The sequence below is a fragment of the Eucyclogobius newberryi genome, unplaced genomic scaffold (assembly GCF_026437365.1).
Source record: "Eucyclogobius newberryi isolate DKJ021-1_F unplaced genomic scaffold, fEucNew1.0.hap1 SCAF_6, whole genome shotgun sequence".
NCBI lineage: Eukaryota > Metazoa > Chordata > Actinopteri > Gobiiformes > Gobiidae > Eucyclogobius > Eucyclogobius newberryi.
In genome coordinates, this window is record NW_027316278.1 from 19,609,950 (window position 1) to 19,629,165 (window position 19,216).

Here is a 19,216-nt window from a genome sequence, read left to right on the forward strand (position 1 = left end):
AGAAGAACGTCATCCTTGGGGCGTGTCGCCTTTTGATGACGCAGACTAACGTGCTCCAAGAGTTGAGCGCTTGTTGTTGTTTTTTTGCTAAGTTTCTTTCCCCCCCTAACCATATCAATAGTAAACATTGATCGTAAGTATTGTTTTATCGACATTTGCCAACATATAACCATGCAATTGTAAAAATGTTGTTTGCGGGCAATAATTCAAACTTTAATTCCACATATCATAAGTTTAAAATGACTGTCAAATCAGTGGGTGAAATGTTTGGATTCGGGGTAGACGTGTGGAACAGAAATCACATGTTTAGACAGAGCCACTCAACCCCCTCCCGTTTTGCGTACACGTCCATTTGCATAAACATGAGTCATTTATGAATAATAAATGCCCGTGTGCTCAGCGGGAGCCCTTAATTTACATATCACCTCAGATACGCTTTTATTTCTTTAGTGCGGCGCTTTCAAGACCGCATTAACGGCGAAACGAACGAAATGTCGCGTTTACAGGTACGTGGCCATCCCTTACGGCGCTTTCACTCTCTCAATCTTTACGTTTCTCTGTGTGTGTCGCAGCGGCTGTTTGTTTTGTGTAAAGCGCACGGGGCTGTACGTTTAAAAATCCGGTAAGCAAGTCTGCAATATGGCTGGCGTCTGTCTGAAAATGCATAAACATGAAGCGGCGATGCATTATTGATGAGAGCATTGCAACGTTTACTGTGGCGTGTGTGCGTGCCGCGCGTGCCGCGCGTCATGCGTCCGGTCACGTTTGTCAGTTTGCCGGAAAAAAAACAAAAACATTTTTTTTCCTCTATGTCACAATTTTGACAGACTCGGCGCAGACAGGCCTATTATAAGTTTGCCTGCATCGCACCTTAACTAATTTTGAGGTTTTAAAATATACAACATTTTGAATCTATTTATTTTGAAGCTACATTTTTTTGATTGTTGTTATGCTTTATTGCCAAAGGGACAGGCTTTTATATCAATTGCTTTGTCAGTGCTTCTCAAACTTCTCACTCCAAGAAAAGGAGAAAAGATTTGTCTCTTCTTGATCTTTCCAGTTCTAAACCAGGTCTATAACGCCAATTGCAGGTCTAAACTCGGTCTAAACCAGGTCTATAACGCCAATTGCAGGTCTAAACTCGGTCTAAACCAGGTCTATAACGCCAATTGCAGGTCTAAACTCGGTCTAAACCAGGTCTATAACGCCAATTGCAGGTCTAAACTCGGTCTAAACCAGGTCTATAACGCCAATTGCAGGTCTAAACCCGGTCTATAACGCCAATTGCAGGTCTAAACTCGGTCTAAACCAGGTCTATAACGCCAATTGCAGGTCTAAACTCGGTCTAAACCAGGTCTATAACGCCAATTGCAGGTCTAAACCCGGTCTATAACGCCAATTGCAGGTCTAAACTCGGTCTAAACCAGGTCTATAACGCCAATTGCAGGTCTAAACCAGGTCTATAACGCCAATTGCAGGTCTAAACTCGGTCTAAACCAGGTCTATAACGCCAATTGCAGATCTAAACTCGGTCTAAACCAGGTCTATAACGCCAATTGCAGATCTAAACTCGGTCTAAACCAGGTCTATAACGCCAATTGCAGGTCTAAACTCGGTCTAAACCCGGTCTATAACGCCAATTGCAGGTCTAAACTCGGTCTAAACCCGGTCTATAACGCCAATTGCAGGTATAAACCAGGTCTAAAATGAGACATAATTGCTACAGTAGTTTGAACCAAGAACGTACACAAGAGAGTTAAAAAAAAGTGAATAATAAACCAGATAACTGTAGAAATTTGACCAGCATCACAAAACATCCACAAATCGCATTGTAAAATAAGGACTAAAGCTACATGCTTTGAATTATTTGGCATAAAATGTTATCCAAACACTATTTCACTGACTATTAGGATATGTTTATGCAGTCTTCAATCCCGTTTTGCTTCACACGTGAACCAATTAATTAAATCTGGGCTCAAACTGTCTATTGGTGCATATTAATTATTTTGCCCTTGCATACAGGCGCCCTGCCCCCCTCTTATTTGCATGGTCGTTGCTGTGGTAACCCAAGGTGGCAGTGTGGATGAGAGACTCTTCCAAGGACGTTCAGGCGGACGCTGTGTCAGGTGCAATGTACTGCTGCTGGGCATTGACTTGTATCAAAATCAAAATGGTGGTCAGGCCTTTTAGTCAGAGTGTGATGAAGAAAGTGCATTGATACTTGGCTTTTAGGTTTTGAATAACAATTCGGGATCCTCTGCTTATGATCTGCTTGAATATATTATTAAGATTATGATGTTCTCTCGGATATTGGTGGCTGTACTAGAATTGTTCTGCCATTGCAAGTTGTCCGTGCATAATCTGTAGAGGGGATATTCGTCTTTGATTTCTTAGAAAATAATTTGTGAATGTATATATTTCTGACTATTGGCTCCCCTTGCTGCTTAGTATTATGTAGACTATTATGTTATTTAGCACCCTCTCTTTCTGTATGTAAAGGGAAGAATCCAATCTCTTTTTAGTTTGTGGGTTTAAGGGATGATGCCGGATATTTTAGAATGATTGAAATACATCCTAGTGAGAGATGTCTTTGCCCTTTGGAGATTAGCAGCAGAATTGACTAAATCTTTCTTTTTTCTTACATTTGTTTGTATTCAAATGTCTCTGTGCTGCTTTTCTTCAGGTTGGCATTAAGCATTAAGGGTTTTTCCTTTCTTCCCTCCCCCTCCTCCAGTATCTGCGCCCCTGACACACACACACACACACACACACACACTTCGTCTTCCTCTCTCCAGGCTCTAATTGAGCTTTGTGTCTACCTCCATCTCCATTCAAATCCACAGTCATTTGCATAGAGCTTCCGCTGTGCGCAGGACAGCTCCCCAGCTGTACAGTACGCCGCTAAATGAAGAACACAGACCCACTTTGCGTGATGTGAATACTAAGCAGCAAGGGGAGTCATTTTCATGTTTCCTGAAAATACAGTCTACCTGAGACATGAGGAGGGGAGACCAAGGAGGATAGATGGATCAAACTAGTGTTTTAGTGCTAGACACGCTCCCCAAATGCTAAGTTATTGGTTCAAAAAATCCATGTGTAAGTGAGATGTTTTATATTCAGAAACAGCTTTTGGCCGTTTGTTTTAGAATCCAAGCAAAACGGCTGCATGTTAAAAGGTGCCACATTGTTGTAGAGCTGTCACACTTTTTTATCATGATTAGAAGCTCCAGACGGGGGCTTGTCCCTTCTGTAGTAAAATAAGATGAGAGGATTTAGAAGACACTGTTCTTTGTCAAATAAAAATGTTAAAATCTGCACATTTAGAAAAAAAAAATATTACAGGGATTGTTTAAAATATTTTTTTTTATTAGGCTTTCCAGTTAAATGGTTGTTTGTTGAGGATATGCTCTATTTTTGCTCAAACAGAAACACTAATAGAAATGTGGTAATATTGCAGTACTTTGACTGAGTCAGTCTCATAAAGTTAAGCTCCAAAAGACTCCAGACTGAGGCATTTGAGGCACACAGATAAGTAATTATGTTGCATTTTTGACACACTCTAACCACGCTTAACAGAAGGTGTTAGGCACACCTTTAATAGAAAACTCTCAAGGCTCAAGGCCAATTTTCATTTTCAAACATATTGGGAGGATTTGTGACATTTCAGCTCATTTCAGAATTCAATCAAAGTCGTAGCTTTAGGCAGAGTAAAAATGGTACGCTCTTTGTGGCGAATCCGACTGTCCTTGAACATTTCGCTGCATGTAGCACACGCTGAATTTGGAAGAAAATTTTATGAGACGTTTTAATTTACCTTGAATGCAAAATGGACAAGGTTACATTTGGTGCACAAAACAAAAGCTTTATCCTTTGTGATTTACTTAAACTCACATATTTTGAGCCCAAAGTGAAACGTGCAGCACCTCACCGCTGTTCTGTAGGTGTGTGTAAGGATTTGGTTTCTTAAAAAACAATGGGTCTGAATCTTACCTAATTCTTCTGTGTTTACAAAGTGCAATTCCTGGGTCTGAATATGACATGCGTTAATCAAAGCTGACTCGCAGGAGGGACTGTGCCTCTTCAATCTCATTAGGCTGGGCGAATATAAACCCGGAATTTAAAATTGGAAATGGTGGCAGATGATGTGGGCAGGGCCTTGGTGGATGATTGGTATTGCCAAAATCCTAACCATTTTAAATGTGTGCCATATAAATGCAAATGCAGTTTCTAAATAGTATCAAAAGTATGGCAAAATTTATGAATTTCTATCCTTGATTTATTTATGTATTGTTGATTCTAACATTTTTAAGTGATTGTTTGACCTTAAACAAAATGTCTGATGTTGTTGTTGTTGCACAAATCACATTTTTGGACCTGGCTGTGTTGGTTCTAAATGGCCGTAGAGCTTCATCATAAATGTTTGTCATTATGTGTGTTTTTCATTAATGACTTATAATTGAATGAAAATGATTGGCTGGATGATAGTGTAAGAGTTTGTGTTAAATTTTCACAATTCCAGGGAATGCAGACAAAACACATTATCCAAAAAACAACTAAGCGGAAGTCCACTTTTTTTTTTAAATTGACCTAAGATATATATTGTAGAAAGAGGAGGAAAGACATAATATTTGTCATGTCGGTTTCACATGCATTTGATCTCTTTTTTAAATGTAAAAGGCCTGTTTTCTTGCGCTACTCGTGGCCTTTCAAATTGACAATGTGAAAGCCGGATGCTGCCTATTAGAGTGCTCCTGCTATAATCACCCGCGCCCTCCCCTATTGTTTTCCTAATTGCTGCTATATCTTTTGTTGGCAAGGAGCGCTTGTTTTAAGTGCGCCGTCGTTGGCCCCTGCTGAAGAAACTGGAAGCTTCATGTGGACTTCCTGGAGACTCCAACAAAAAGCCCTGTCAGGTAGATGAGCCATTACCCACCACAGTCTGCACATATATGCTCCAGGAAATCTGACATCTAAAGGACATGGGTAATTCCTGAGCACTTTCATACTTGCACAAATGCCATCATTTTTCATCAAGAGCAATTCGCCCTTCACTTTAATAACAATGATCATTAATGCATTTTTTTATTCAAGAAATCAAAAGAAAATACTTTTGAGATGTGATTTTAGAATTTTGCATCAACAGCCTAATTAGCCAACATCTTTTGTTGCATTTGTGTTTTTTTATTTTATAATTGCATAATCCGCTGTCAGGCAAATTTTATTTCTTTTTAATTCTGATCCAAATTGATAAAAATAGGTCCTCTTATATCTTGTATCTTAAAACACACACACTTGGTTAGCCAGTGGGTAAAGTGCAGAGTCTTACCACTAGATGGAGTAAGCGCATCACTTTTTAGGGAGTTCCTTTTCAACTTCTTTGTTCTTTTAAAAATTGTACTCTAGAAATGTTAGGTTTTATCAAAACTTGTAACAATGGTATGAATCAGATTCAGATCAGTTGTAGATAAGCAACATAACCTTTTTTTTGACTTGCAGGAAGTGATGTAAAATATATGGCACTGTGATTGTAAAAATATATTTATGGTGTGCAAATAACAGAGATGTACAGTAATATGTCGTCCACATGTAATTTACAGGGTCATTGTACGCTCATGCTAATTAAATAGAATCCCCTTGAGGAATCCATAACGCTTCCGATTTTGTTTGCCAGTTATAAAATAATGCTTTTGTTTTTTTATCTTCCAAAGGCTGTAGTCTGTCGGTGTTTATCCAGAGGTGGACTATCATTAGCTTATAGCGGTGTTCGACTTACTCTTGTTGGTCCTAGCTTGGCTCCTCAGTACGCTACAATTGGCCAGGGAAAGAGAAAGGCAGAGCTTATGCAGGGCCTGACAAGGAGCTCCTTGATTAACCCATAGTCCGGCCACACTTTGGTTGTGTTCTTTATTCATTCGCCTTGTCCTTTTCTCCCAGAAAGAGAGCCAATAAGGCCCAGCAGGTGAATGTAAAGAAGCGCCAGAGGACTCCCCTCAGATCAGCCTTTCAGATGCAGACAATGGGCCTGCCCACCTCTTGTACAGCTGCATTAAAACCCTGATTAAAGCTCTTCCTGTTTGCGATTGATTGAGGATGCAAAGCTAAAACCAACAAAACCATGCACTGCTGAGGCCCGATAATGACTGGGCCCCACCTACAAAGCAGTGGCTTTAAATGATTAGCCCCTTTTGTTTTCTTTGGAGGTGTGTGAGCGTGTGTAAGCCACGAGAGCTTTACGTCAGGCAGCAGGAGGCCCTCAAACAGATAGCTCCTATTAATCACCACAGAAATGTTTGTGTTTCTTTAAAGATCCCCTTTGATGACTAGGTGTTTACCGTTGCCTATATTTAAGTTGGCAGGAAAACATGTTTTTGTTCTACAAATCACAGTTGTCTATAAATCAGCGTTTAGACCATTTTAATTGTTTTTTAATTTTATTTATATGTTAAGCTAGTATTTCAGTATTTCATTTTTTGCTCTGCCCATTGAGAACACTATCTAACGTTGATTTAAAACATGGCTGGTGTTTTAAAACCCTTTTACAGATTAATCCATGTGCAATGATGTGTGTGGCGGCTGTGAGAGGATGTAGGGAATAATGCGTGGGGAGAACTTGATTGTGAGAAGAACCTCTGCTTCTGCTGTTCTTCAAGAATTCATAAATATCGCATTTCTTTGTTTGACGGATGTTTGACATATCTTCATGTTTCCTCAACAAATCCCACTGTCATTTTCTCTCTTTCGTCAGTCATCGGGCAAACGCCACGTCCTGACAATTATCCCCGAGAAACTCCTGATCAAAAAGCTCCTTATTCTCTCTCTGCTCACACTCTACATCCTTGTCTTCCTCTGCACTCTGCTTATTTGATTCTAGCTTCTGCATATTGCACCACTCATCAGTTCAAATGCAAAAGAATTACATTCACAAAGTGTTTGTGTCATCCATATTTTACACACATTTTTTGAAACATCTATTTGCTGAAGAGCGGTTATTGCAGTGTATAGCGGTTTGCTGCGTTAGTTCTGTGTTTTCTAATGAAGGCACTAATTCACAGCTCGGACAGACAAAGGCATTGTTCCTTTAACAAGGCTCTCCATTTACAATTATTTAAAAAGAAAATCTATTGTATTCTTTAACTTCAAAATGAGCAGCCGCCAGTAATTTGAATTAATCTGTTTTCCAATAATTAGAAATGTAGTGCTAATATAATGAGATGGTGAATCTGATGTTCATATATGATAATTAATACAATAGTAATATTCAAATACGTTATGAGGTAAATACAGCCTTCAATAAAATAGAATGATTTGACTTTCCTACTCAAAGAAAGAGAATACCTTGAAAATTGTCTGTGGTTTAATAATGTAAACTTTGTTGTGTCTTTCCCTTTGCCCCAGGTGACCCTTGAAAAAGAGCTCTCGATCTCATTATATATGTTTGTTTTTTTACCTGGTTAAAAAAAGGTGAATAAAATAAAAATAATTCGTCCCTTAGTATGCGTGCACTAGATCTGCATGTTGAGTCCACACAAGCCTACTGCCGTTTCTGTCATCGATACAGGCTTTGGACCGGCACGATAATAATACCACTTAATTCTTAGTAATTGTGTGTGAGGTATTCTAAAGTATAGTGCAAACTCTCCGGATTATATGTCGGTGTAATCCCTCATTCGTCCAGGCGTGTTCCATAGTAGAAAAAACTTCAGTTGTAGTCATCTGGACTCAGTTTGAAAAAATAGACGTTTCGACTCTCATCCAAGAGTCATTGTCAATAACAGAATTTAGGTCGAGAACTCCGATATTAATACTTAATTAATATCGGAGTTCTCGACCTAAATTCTGTTATTGACAATGACTCTTGGATGAGAGTCGAAACGTCTATTTTTTCAAACTGAGTCCAGATGACTACAACTGAAGTTTTTTCTCCGGATTATACAGATGCAGAACAGCGAAGGAATCCACAGAGGGCACCCTAAGGCGACAGTCCGGGTCTCTCTTCCATGATCCTCACATCCCACACATTCATGTCAATAGCAGCTCCGTGCTCCGTGTGTGCACTGTGCCCTGGTGCTATCCCGCCTACACCTGCTCTAGTCAAGTCTTCCAGCTCCTCTCCACTGTGTGAGTGCGTGTGTGTGTGTGTCGTCTTCCTCCCACTCCTCTGTTATTAGCCCCAGACAATCAAACTATACATGACTCCACCCCCCCACAGTGAGTCACAACCACCCGCTGTCTCACTTACTCCATTGTTCTGTGTAGAAGGGTTGTATCAAACTGTAGACGCACTTCAGCACTTTATTGGGTAGACATTATTTGTACTTAGTTGGACCTCATTTTGTGCCATAATGTGGGAGATTTGGCCTTATTGTTATAATACATTGTGTGTTGCTTATGTTTGATGGTTTGCGCATTAAGTGAACTTAGCTCATTTAGTTTGGAGTCGGTCTCAAAAGAACATTTTGTAATATTTTTAAACATTCAGGTCTTTTCTACACAATGTGAAAGACGTTTGTGTGAGTGTTGTCTCAGGCGTTTAACAGAGAAGATTCTTATATTGACACTTTGATTTTCACCTTGACACATGGCTCTTCTCTGTAAACCTTTTGTTGCTTTGAGAAATGGACAATAGTCATAGTCAATAGGCATCGGTATAGTATGCAGTATTAGTATTGGTTTAGAAGAGCATGTTGGTTCAGGTATGACCTAACTCCAACATAATGAACAAGCTCTAAAGGTCTGTACTGATGTTCCATACATTGTATAGATAATAAGTTCCCTTGTACACAGGTTGTATTTTAGAGGCCATACTGGCAGTACCATGAGGACAGGAGCTTTAGACAGCCAACATACAGCAGACAGGTTTAGTGTATCAGCAATAAGCCAAGGATAGTACTTTACAGACTGTGACTACAATACGCTCTTATTGTGAAACAGGGCTGTGCATGTCTACAATCATTGCTTAATATACTTTTTCATATTTAGCTTATGATTCTGTAAACATACTGGTTCTGGTTGATTAATTGCCAAACCCCTAATGGATATGACACTGATGAGAGAAGAGAGTGTGTTGGTTTTGCAAGCCCACTTTGAAAGGTCCAAAGTTACTTTGTAGTTTGTTCCATTCTGGGACATTTACAGAGTTTCAAAATGCCATATCTTTCTATCATGTAATGTTGGGTTAAAAAAAAAAAAAAAATCAGCCTTGCATATTGGCCTCAAAATATTGGCGTAGCAGCTCATCGGACCTCAGTTGTACACATGGTTGATGATTGTACATGTTTGTTACTCTCCAAGTAGGTTCAGTTTGATCTACATTTGATATTTGATCTTGTTGACCCTTAATGAGGGTAATGTACTTTTGCTATTTTTTCCTAATTGCATTGAGAAGGGTAATGTGTCAAAGTACAAAAATAAAATAAACATTGTAGACCTGCGTTAGAAGATGTTTGTTTTGGGAACTCTTGAACAGTTCAATGAAAATTTACTTTAATTTAATTTAATCGTTTTCAAAAAATCTTCTTACAACAAGACTGGCATCCTCCACACCACCCTCCCGCTCTTGTCTTCGCCCGACCAGCCTACCCTCGACAGACTGTGGTACTTAAACTGCTCAAACAGTCTTGCGTCGTCACACCATCGCCCCTCTGTGACAGCACTGGGTCACGGAGGCTGACAACAGGCTGTGCGTAGCGTCAAGCACACACGTCAGCGTCGAGGCCTGCCAGATTGTCAGGAACACTTCTCATTCAAGCTGAAAATGTCTCACGGGCCGACCCCTGATCACAATGCTAACGCCAGCCCTCCCGCCTCTTTTTGGTTCCTCCGATCCGTCTGACCCCACCGGATGTGGATGACTGCAGAGGCATTGACAACTCGTGACATGCCAACACGTCTGGCGTCAATGAAGTAGTGCTTTGAATTAAAAGTGTGTTTCGTGCTAAAGGGGAGCTAACCTGATTTGATTGGGTAACTTGATTTGAGGATAAAGTGCTGCGGTGTGTTGGGTGAAATGGATCTGTGTGCCATCCCAATGTGCTTAGACTGTCGATAATGGAAGCTAATGGCGTAGGTTCAACATTAGGCTAATCGGAGGGCCCTGCGCTCTTGCCATTTATGTTTTTGATGCAATTGTTAGCAAATAGTCTCTGCTCTGGGGAATGCTGTGTTGATCCTCCCAAATGTTATTGTTATCTTTTAAAGTTTTTTTTTGTCATGTTCTGCCATTTTTTTTAAATTTGTTATGGGGCTGGGAAATGTATCTAATTGGAACAGAGGTCAAGATTCAGTCTTATGCTTGAGTTTATGAATTGAGAGGTCCACAGGCAATCATCTGTTAGTAAAACGTGTGGTTTAGAGCCAAGTTTTGACTTTGGAGGAAGAAACATGGCTGTTTTTTTGTGTTAAATGGCACTAATTTAAAGTATGTATATGTTTTCAAACAAACAAATTCAACTAATATTTTTTTATTTATTTTTTAGCATGCACTTGTTAGCAAAGATAGTTAGTATTGATAAAAATGTAAGGTATCGATACTGCATGTAAAGAATCAAATCTTAAAGTACACATTTTGTCATGAAGCAGCAACAAACACAATTTCAATATTTGACCTGACAAACTGGGAGTACCATTCACAACCATAACATTGTCTGTCTATTCTTCTAGCTCTTAAGACTGTTGACATTTAGTTTAATTATTTAGACACAAACATTTTGCACGACTATTATAAATATAGTTGATTTGTGAATTACGCGTGTACACATTTGTAAATAAAATACCATGCAAATAGAAATAGTAATGATCTGATGATGATGAAATATTATCATTTGAAATCAGAATCTAAAATATTTGTATTGTTTCATTCCTATTGCTTTTGCTCAGGCCTAGAGGCCACGCGGTGCAAGTCTGTTTTCAGAGGTGAGAGGTTGTTAAAAGTCATACTATATATAGAGTGCAAACCCATTGATTGAGCAGAGCTGGCTCTAGGCGAGTTCTAGATCGAAAATGACTTGACAATTACATATGATCCTTTTCTACCTTTTTATCTCTTTTTGTCTCACTGTTTGGCCAAATATTTTTTCTCAGTATGTAAAGATAGTGAGGTGCCGTGTTCTGCTCTCTTCTTTGCTTCTCAAAGGCAATGTCTCTGAGGAACAGTCACTCAGCTCATAATGACGAGACACATGAAAGCTAGTGAGGCCGGAGCACAAGGTATAGACACAACATATACTGCCATAGAGGGTCTCCTCTCTCATTAAAGATCAACTGTGGGGCTTTTGCTTAACAAGACAAACTTTTCTGAAGGCAAACCGAAGAGGAGTAGATTGGTAGAGGATACGAGTAAGAAATGCTCATGAATAAGATACATTTATGTGCACCGTATATAAAAATAATGTATTTTTGTGTTTGACAGACTCCAAGGATCCTTGAAACTGAGAAATTGGAGGTCTCTACCGTATACTAATGCCAATGTCTACAGCTGCTTTCTTTGCTATTGAAGACGTTTTTAATCCCCAAACATCAACTCAATTGTTATGTGCCCTTTTTAAAATCAATACAGACCAAACCTAATGTATTGATCAAAATCACACATTTGAGCTTTTAGGAAAATGTTGGTAAAAATGCAAATCCTCAATCAAACGCATGCTTCTATTCTCACATTCATGCCTGTTACAACATTGGAATGACATTACAACATACAGTATAAATTGACCAAAAATGCTATCTGTAATTATCTTCTTTTTCTTTCCTCTATTTGGTGTTGGTTTGGGACTATGTTGTTTGTCAGGTCAGAGATCACAGGGGGCCTCAGAGGAAAACCCAACTATCTTGTGCCCCTCTCTGAAATGCCTTCATGAACTCCAAGCGTGAAACGTCAGCTCCGAAGACCCACCCCTGCGGCGCCTTTAATCCTAATAAGAAAGGCAAGAAGATGGCTCATATGCTCCATCCCTGACCTCCGGGGTCACCCAACACCTTCTCTGAATGTGAGGGGATTAGCAAACTAGACCCTGTGCGTACCCCCATTGTCCCAGTGTGGAGCTGACCCCTCAACCTTACGACCAGGTGGAGCGCGGCTGTGGGTGGATACCTGGGACCAAATTAGCTCCTCTCGCGCCTCGCTAAATGAGGTGTCCTGAAGGGCGCCAGGTAAGACGGGTCACGGATGCTGGACAAACCCCCGCGGTCTTGTACAAAGAATCACCTGCCGCTCTCCAGATCAAATGAACGACTAAATAGGGGGCTCCTCTCTTGTCAAATCTCTCCATGAATACTCCGATTACAGTACAACCCCCCACTTCTGAAGGCCCTGTACTTCAGCGCCAGGTCTCCATTCGCAGTTGCCATCAGGCTCTTAATTCCTACTCTCGGACCATCACTAAGCACCATGCGCATAATGGACCTATAATCAACCTCTGGCCAACGGCGGCTTTTCTCCCAGCATGTCTGCACTCACGTCAAGCTTGCATGTCGCGCTGCAATGAGATGCTAATTAGCTTTCATATTGACCAGGCTAATCTTTGTGTTCACATTCAGGTGCTTTTAATCCACTGCTTGAAGCTTGCTAATTTACAGGTAACATTAACATAGTGGTCTGGGGAAATTATCTTGGGGAAATTATGATGTAGACATTTTTTAAAGGCACCAGTAATAACATCTAATTTTGGAATAAGGTTAGCTGGACAGATTCAACACAGGCCCAACCAAATAACCTCATCAAACTGGACGGCATGACAGGGTAAGTGAGGGGTGTGGTGATCTAGGTGCCCCGACACAATGCTTCTTGTCAGTCATCCTCATTCCTGGGGGTTGAAGGAGAAGGAGAAGAAGAAGAAGAAGAAGAGGGGGCCATGGATGGGGTGCATGCGAGGTGCAGCCACAGGGCCCTTGAGTCCCTGTGATTGGCCTTAATCCGGCGGCTAATAAGTTCAGAGCGGGGCCATATGCTGCGCTGCTATGTGTGGGGAGGGGAGTGTTGCCTCATGTTACTTACACCAGGCCGGCGCTTTCTCAGGTACTGCCCCCCCCCGTAGTCTCTTCTTTTGTACGGGGGGATCAGCCCTCTCCATGCTGTGAATGCTCCGAATTGATTAAACCCCACCATATAATTGTCAGCAAATCCCAGCGAATCATTTCCCATCCATTTGAAAAGTACAATGTGCGTTCCTCTCTTTTTGCCTCTTTTTCCCCCCCTTTCTCACTCCCCTCTTGCCCACACCCCTTACTCTTTTTTTTTTTTGGAAGTCTTACGTTTGACTCCGTGCGCCTTGCTCAGATTCTCCTGGCATGAGAAGGGAGAGCTAGAAGGCAGGAAGAAGAGGATAAGAAGAGGCCTGTAGCGTATGCATGGCTGGACAGTTGGCCGAAGATGAAAGTGGGCAAAGGGGAGACTCGCTCTTAATCTGCGAGAGCGAGGACCCGAGCTGGTAACTGCCTGGGCACAGCAAGGGCCAAGTCTGGGCACAGCATTTGGGCAACAACAGGTGGCCAGGGCAAGAAAAGGGCAAAGAAGTAGTGTATTATTCAGGTCAGAACTCATTTAGTTTAATGCCAAAGTTAAAATTAGGGTGTGTTCACACTTGGGCCCAGTTTGAGTCCTAATGAAGACTTGGCTTGGTCCTCTTCTAGTTTCTGTTTAGTCCTGGTCTTGTCCAGGTTTTCAGTGATGCCAGTAGTACCTAATTTGTCACTAGACGGTGTTACATTTTACTCTAGTTTGCACTTATGTCTTGCAGCAACAAGATTTCAGGTACGGATGTAACGATATGCAAATCTCACAGTACAATATTATCACGATATTCATTTCACAGTTACAATATTTTTTGCGATATTGTAGCGAGTCCAACTGAATTTTAAATATGCTGCATTTTCTTTTAAAAATGCCTTGACAAGCCTTTGGTGTGAACCATTTCCCTCTTATTACAAATAATTCAAATATAAAAATCCTATTATTTCTCTAAGCATTATTTCTTTATGTTGTCTGCACTGAAATGGAACAAAAGGATCAAGGTTTATGTAGTTCCCTTTGTTTTTTAAAAGCAGTGCATTTAAGGCAAGGCAAGTTTATTTGTAGAGCACAATTCGTACAATTCAAAGTGCTTGCTTTAACCAAAGAATCATATCATTCAATATATATTGTCCATGATAATATTGTTACATCTCTGGGTGAAATAATTTAACGTTGGCGTGTAGGTTGCATTAGTTTTAGGATTTCCTACCAAAACATACTGACGCCAAGAAATCCCTAAAAAAAAGGTTAATGGAAGAAAAAATGTCCAACAGTATGAACTGGTTCTTCATTGGCAGACAATCATAGCCTTAACACAATCAGGATCTGTCCCAAAGACCTCACTTGATACAAATATTTGAATTGAAAGATACATTTGGCCCAGATTCATATGAAGCCTGAGTGGACATCCCCTGGTTAGATTATCCAACATTACACAAGAATAAATGAAAGCAATAGTGAAAGGCGAGAAGGAAATGATGTCCAGTTCCACTCATCCTGTTCCCCATCTCGCCCTAATAGGAGCACACATGTTCAACAGCCTTTCATTGATCGGAAAGGTCCCTCGACATATCCACCAGACACTCTGACCCCAGTCATTTAACCCTTGACCTGTGCTTCAAGCTAAAAGCATTCCCTATATTAATGTCCATTCATTTAATTTAGTTCAGCCTAGTACATTTACCAATCAGTCAGTGTAGCTTGTTTTGGACGCTCTTGGTTATTATAGACAAATAGATAAAGTACCTCCAAGAGTCATGCAGTCTATGCAATATATGATGATGATGATGATGATGATGGTGATCAACTAATTGAACAATACAGATTTAGCCGCTGAAATACAAAGAAATACAAACCAACACAATGTTGTCAAGTATCTTTTCTCATTATGTGGTCTTTTACCCATAGATTTAATGGTCCTTATTGGTTCTTGTAACTTTCACACAGTTTACTAGAGTCTGTAAATATCCTCTTTTACATTCAGGGGTCACATTGACATACAAGTGTGCCCTGCCGTCATTCACATAACTTGACATTGATCTTCAACTTTGATGCCTGGCTTTCATTATGGCTGAAGGGCGTTGTTTGTGAGAGCCATCTTCATGTAAAGTGCTCATAAACGATCATCGGCCATGCAGGCAGATTTATGATGGCCAGGGGTTACAAGGAGACAAGGGACAGGGCATCCTTCCATATATGAAATGATCAGTTAGGCAGATTTGGTGATGGAGGATAATGCAGTGAAAACTTGGATGACAATAGGGAGATTTCTTTTGGCGTGTTGGAGATAGATAGGCCTATATATAGGGTTGGACGTTATGGCAATAAAAATTGAGATGTGAGCTGATCCTGGCGATATGTTATTTCGGTGATATCATATTGTAATTCACTGAGTTTCTGTTTAATGCAGCTCTAGAGTCTGTCAAGGTCTGAGTGAGTGAGTAGAGTGTGTATGAAATATGTACAGTACTCTGAGAAGCAAAAATGAATTGTGATAAAATAAAGATCCGATCCTAATTTTGATCTAGACTCTAAATGGTGATATGAGCCTTTTTTGCTGTAATGCCCACTTTTTGGCCTATACAGTGTATTTATGCAAAGTGTTTTGTAACATTGTCTAATACGTTTTTTAAAAATCCTATTTGTATTCAGTAATACAATACACATGTTTGCACTGTCCATTATGGTATATTTATCCTAGTTTTAACATTCATTTTATTTTGATACCACCACATGGTTTCTCAACAGGATTTGAAAGTAGTTTGTTTTTCTCATTTTGTGTAAAGGAACATGAGGCAAACAAGTATCTGCATGATAGACTCCCATATGGATAAAGACCATATATTAACATGGTAATAGTGGTTGTATCTTGTGGTCAGAGACTGCAGTGCCGCTGGCCTTCCATTTCTATGCAGAATAGTTAACCTTGAATGCAACATGGAAAATGACAGTCCAGAGAGTTAATTATTATTTCCACTCACTGCTCTGTACTGCTAATGTCTTCCAATGCATACCTTTGGTCTCAAACACTATATATTTTCATGCATTATATAGGATGTGGTAACACAAGGGATTTGACTGGACACAAATTACTTAATGACTGTAAACCATTATTTTGGAGGCCTATACATTCTCAGCATTGATCCTTACCCTTTGCGAATAACTATTACAATTGTAAGTCTAAGAAATGTATTCATTTATTTGTCCATTTTGAGACCTTAATGTAGTCCACTAACTAGCAGGGAAGTCCATTAGGAACTGTCCCCTGGGAATGGTATTGGTTATGGTTTGTGACCTTTGACCTCAAGTGACCAGTATAGTTTGACCCTCATATGTCCTCTTGTTCCATTAGTTCTGTGAATGGGGCCTTGACATGGGCCCTGTGCAAACAGATTACACCTATTGTTTGCAAATAGGATGACCAGCTGCCACGGCACTGGCTCTGCAGGACCTGGAAAGAGGATGCAAGATCCTGTGAATTGTGAACTCAAGTGGCCAGTTAAGTGTTATAATCTGGATGTAATGGAAGAATTATTACAATAAAAGGTTTGCAATGTAATTGATTTATCATTCACACCTGCTTAGCTGTTATTGTTTTGCCTGGAATGTCCCATAGTATGGAATTATATACATATTTTATGTGTTAAATTCATAGTTATGGATACTGCATGTTCTATACCTATAGAGCGTTTTGAGACAGAACCAGTGCCATGTACACTTGAGTATTCTCTCATTAGAATCAATGCATTTTCAGCTTTACAAATGTAATGTTTCATTAGCTTTTCCACATATTTTAAATTTGGTTTAACCACTATGTATATATTTTATACAAAAGAGTTGGATTAGATTTTTATAGCAACAAGTAGTAGTAATAGTAATAGTAGGCAGATAGATGAATATATAGACTTTTTGATCTCCTTGAAGGGGAATTCAGGTAATAGATACATAATGGACAACAATAGATAAAAAGCATACTCTAAAACATGTAGCCTGAGGAATAAATAAACCCCCCACGCTCACATATTCTTCAACAGTGCTCCTTGTAAAACCTAATTGCAGCTTGGATAAAGGATGTCCTAAAGCGCTCGGTTCTACAGCTCACAGAGAGGAAATGGTCAGTTCTGCTGCTTCTTTGAGCAGCCAGAGCAGCATACAGTGGATGCCAGATGTTACAGATGTTTCTCCCCATGTATCTGTCCAACACCACTTCTACTGATTCCAGTGATGCCCCGACCACTGACCCGGCCCTTTTGACAATCTTGCCCTGTCTGTCACAGTTTTTTGCAGAAATTTTATTTCCACTGCAAACAGCAGCATAAAAAGAACCACAGCCACAACAAACTGGTACAACATAGACAACATTTCACTACTCACGTCAAAAGTCTCCTTCCTTCTCGGAAAATAGAACCTGCTTTCGCTTTTTTTTTTAAAGGTTCTCGGTGTTGGTGTGCCAGTCCAGGTTGTTATCCAGATGGACCCATAGATATTGGTATGTGTGTACAGATTCAATGTCGAGGCTAAGTATGTTGACTGGCTGGAGAGTGTTGGAGAGTTGATTGTTAAGTCTTGCTTGTGTTCAGTGTGAGGGTATTCTTAGTCCTCCATTCTGCCAGTATGAAGACTGATGTTGTACAAAGTCTGGATGGGTGTTGCCAGCTGCTCCGCACAATCCTTCAATAATGTTGACTCACACCATCTGGGCTATAGGACATTTACAGGGATGTAGCCTCCTAAACTCAGTTCTTACCTCATCAACTGTAAAACAGATGGACGGCAGAGGAAGAGCTGAGATGGTACTGCATCTAACAGGTGAGTGAGAGGGTGTGGCAATGGAGGGGAGGGAGAGGGTGTCTCATTAAACCTGTTGTAACACAGGTTAAAGTCATTGGCACGCTCAATGTCCCCTGTTAGATTGTTAATTATTTTCATTTCTTGCTAGTTTGCATCCCTCTCACCACCTCTTTGGTGTGAGTTTTCTCGACTATTCCAACTTTCACCCTATTAAGTGCATACAGCTGTGTGCTCTGGCCTCAAAAACGTACAAAGCAGAATTAGAATCAGAAAAAGTTACTATGCTATTATCAGTGAACAAAATTCTCTAACTAACAACTTGCTTTTTACTAAACTCAATGCCTGGGAACAAGTGTTTTCACGGTTGAAGTTCCATTTATTGGCTTAGCAATATTGTGAATATTGTACTGAAACCTGCTTGTGTACGATAAACATCTTTTCCTATTTGTTGTTTATAGTATTTAAATGACCTAAAAAAGAGTCAAGTCTCTAGCAGCTGCTTGCTTGAATGGACAGGTTGCTCCTAACAAGCTATTTCTGTGTTTTCAATTACATTTGTTTTTGGAGCACAACAGTACCTGGGAAAATATACACGCTTGCTGTGACCTCACCTGCTTGTCTCAAGGAGATAAATAGAAGTTTAGAGCCATACCGTGGAACATTCCAAACCAAGCAATTACATCTCCATGGAGACCAGCAAGTGGCGAACCCTCTACCAAAAGTTACATACAACATTAAAATAAACCAGTCTAATTCTCTTATGTTTAGTCTTGCTAATAATTACATGCTCTCTCTTCAGGGATAATCTTGTCATGAGTAACATATCACACCTATATATATTTGTCTAAGTCAATTTAATTTGATAAAAAAACTCATTCAATCCCACCTTGTTGTCTTTAAATTGCCCGTTTTCTTTATAAATTAGAGCACCATACAAAAACCAGTGCCAATCGTTGTGTCGTTAACCCCCTGCCCAACTACAAATTGCCCTTAACACTTGTTGTTCTCCCCCTGACCCTGCAACGGGTGGCTTGGCTGACCACATCCTGTTCTGACCCACTTCTTCCATATGGAGAGGGACACTGGTCAGACTGAGTGACAAGACACCACCGGTCAAAGGTTAAATGACCAAGCCTGTTTACAAGGCAATTGGAAGTTCAAAATGTCTGCAACTCCAAGCATGATTAACATATTTTTTGGGGGGTTGCATAATACTAGATATAGAAATCATAAGGAGGTGGAGTGCGTAGCGTTTTTGCATGTGCAGAACGGCGCTGTTGCTCCCAGGTTTAGGCTGTGTTCATCTTCTCACATGGTTATGAATCTGATTAACGCTGGGTTTGCTTTTATTTGGATTCGCTTTGTTTGCATAAAGAGGCCCATAGGGAGGTCAGGGGGTCGGGCCGGGCTTGTCAGAGAGCC

At 40.2% G+C, this 19,216-nt stretch overlaps 2 long non-coding RNA genes across 2 annotated transcripts in view; one reads left to right on the forward strand and one right to left on the reverse strand.

Moving 5' to 3' along the window:
• LOC140347147 (uncharacterized) overlaps positions 1 to 19,216 on the reverse strand; it is a 413,233-nt gene that overhangs the window by 323,269 nt on the left and 70,748 nt on the right. The gene's annotated exons all lie outside the window — the stretch shown is intronic.
• LOC140347109 (uncharacterized) overlaps positions 115 to 19,216 on the forward strand; it is a 35,784-nt gene continuing 16,682 nt past the window's right edge. The window contains exons 1-3 of the long non-coding RNA XR_011924354.1: positions 115 to 506; positions 2,023 to 2,126; positions 4,818 to 4,913. This is a non-coding gene — a long non-coding RNA (uncharacterized lncRNA). The remainder of the gene's footprint in view (positions 507 to 2,022; positions 2,127 to 4,817; positions 4,914 to 19,216) is intronic.